This window comes from Pterocles gutturalis, unplaced genomic scaffold (assembly GCF_000699245.1).
Source record: "Pterocles gutturalis isolate BGI_N339 unplaced genomic scaffold, ASM69924v1 scaffold21591, whole genome shotgun sequence".
NCBI lineage: Eukaryota > Metazoa > Chordata > Aves > Pterocliformes > Pteroclidae > Pterocles > Pterocles gutturalis.
Genome location: NW_010103608.1, coordinates 22,266 through 25,019, shown reverse-complemented (window position 1 = coordinate 25,019; position 2,754 = coordinate 22,266).

Here is a 2,754-nt window from a genome sequence, read left to right as displayed (position 1 = left end):
GGAGAAAAGTTTTCTACTGCAGCATCCCTGCCACAGACATGATGGTAGTAGCTTCATCAAGAGGAAGAAAGGTCTGGATATCATTGTTGCAGTATTAATCACCTCCAAGTACTCAAAGCCATGAGCAGGTTTTGAAGAAAAAAAGTCTTGATGGGCTTCGGAAAACACCCACGACAAGACTGCTGTTGGTATCATTTTATCATGCAAACCATAGCACCGTAAACCAATCTCAGCCCTTGAAAATTTAATGTTTGAAGAAGTCATTTTAGTTGTTGAATCAACTGCCTTTAAGAAAACATTGCAGAATTATCATAAAAAATCTCCATAATGGGAACAATTCCCATTACAAGCGAGACAGTCCATCAGGACGGACCCATGGCTAGAGGCAGTAAGCAATCGCAGCGATGCCGCCTGCCGTGTCCCCAGGGAGCTTACATCTTCACAGACACAACACGGGAAGCAAGAAGGGAATTAGCCAAGGTCACAGGAATGGATTACGGCAAGCTGCGTAGCAGGAGCACCCCAATGAATTTTAGAAGTCATTTAACGTCATTTAAGTCCTGCAAAAAGCATCTCATGCTTACAAAAGCCTGTGCTCAGCCCCAAGCTTGGAGGAGGTTTGTTAACCGAGGTTGTTTCGTGCTGTCTGCTATCAGTGGATTTTTCTTGTGTCTGTTCTAGAGCGGGACAGAGGAACAGAGATTTCACTGGCAGGAATCCCACGGCAGCCTCTGCCAGGAACAGCTGCTGTCTGTCTGGGAGAAAAGACATTCTTTTTCCCAGAGTCCTACAGTATCAGTCCATAAAAGACCCAAAAAACCAGTGTGGTGCGTTTCCTACCTTACAGACTGCCCCAGGACCCGGGTCAACACAATCGCCCAGAGAACCCCCACGGCCGGCCAGGCTGGAGGGAGGCAAGGGAAAGATGCGCCGTTGGCACCTTCCAGTGGGGCTTTCCAAAATGTATACAGGAGTTATCCCCAACATCACCCCGTCAGCTGGAGATCTCACCAGAGCTGACCTGCTGGAAGTGCCACTCGGTGTCACCAGAGCAGGACCGGCTATTGGGGAAGCCTTGGAAGATTCGACTCATCCAATGCCGAGATCTCCAAGCTACTGCCCACACAAGACACCCGCAGGCAGCCGTTTAGCCTAGCAACTCCTCCACACACCAAAAACCCCTTTCTCTATTTTTAGTCAGCCAGTTGTACAGCCATCCTCTCCCATACACACACCCCAAGGCAGTCATTTCACCAGGCGCCGAGACATCACCGTGACAGATGAAAACATCAAAGACTGACAGGTCTGGTTTGGTTCCAAGTGATAATTTCTGTTCTTTCTCTACAAGCAAAAATCCCACTTGCTCCTTCCAGCACCCAAAGATTTCACCTGTGTTCCTGAAACCGGCTGAGGACGAGGTCAGTGCCCCAGGCACAGAAGGATGTTCGGTTCACAGGAATCCCAGCTCTGCCCCACAAATCCCTTGGAAGAATTCCACCCTTCCTCACGGAGAGTTTTTCCTTCTCTTCTCAAAACATCATGCCTGTTCCAAAACCGATCTATTCCAGGTCTTTCTCCTCTAGTCAGTTTTTTTTTCCTGTTAAAACCAAAGTGGTACAATTCTATGGAGCCCTGGACAACTGCAGGTGAAAGCACTGGAGAGAAGGCAATTGCTATAAACAGAGTAAAACTTGTTAATGTTGGGGGGAATCAATGTCAGAGAATAAATGGGGGAAAAAAAATGATTATCGCAATTGTTAATAAGATGTACAAAGTTCGAGCAACTTCCTCTACCTGCTGGGATACATCAACCTTCATTATGATAACTGTCCTGTGAAAGGGAAGTTCTAGGCGCATCGGAACAAAAATCAAGGCAGGGACGGCAGCAGCATTTTGTCTGTTCTGTTGACAAATATTACCAAAATATCAAACCCAACCCACAGCGGGCATGAGAGGGAGGTGATCTCACTATCAAGGAAAAGCAGGCAGCGTATTCAATCCAAACACAGCCGCTATCAAGAAATATTCCCGAGATCAGTACTCCTTGAGCCTTTGTTATCTTTCCCACCAGCATCTTATCTGGGGATTCGCAGCACTCCAGCTCCGCAGCATTTACATACAGCATTTGAAATAATTCCTCTAAAATAAACTGCTTCTCAGTTCCACGATGTCCCGTTCCCTCTCTCACAAGACGGCTTTGCTTCTGTCCTTTATTTTTCCCCGCACAGAACCCATCAGAGCCGTACCTCACGGGAATTGAAGCTGTGTCTTGGGTGAAACAGGTAAAATGCTTGGGACACAGCACAAGGGGGGTGAGCCCATGGCCAACCCCCCAGAACCAACCCAGAGAGCGAACAGGGGACAGATAACCTGGCAAGATGATGTCCTGGGCGATGCCATCAAGGATGCAGTAAAATGAAGATCTTTCCATGAATTAACCCAGGGTAAAAAGGAGAAAGAGCTTCTTGATACCTTCATCTGAGTACCAGCAAAATACACAGAGAACGGAATTGGAGCAGTGCAGGAGATGCTTAGTTCTCATTGAGGTCAACACCACACAGCCCATTTGACACCAGCCAGCCCCTCGCATGAAGCCAGTCCTGCCTTCCAGCCTTCGGCAGAGCACAAAGAGGTTAAAAAAAAAAAATCAGGAGAGCCCTTGGTACCTTCTCCCAGGCACCCTGGGATGGTCAATAACAATAAAATGCACCCACAGAGCTTTCAGCCTAAAACCCAATTCTCTAGGCAGTATCA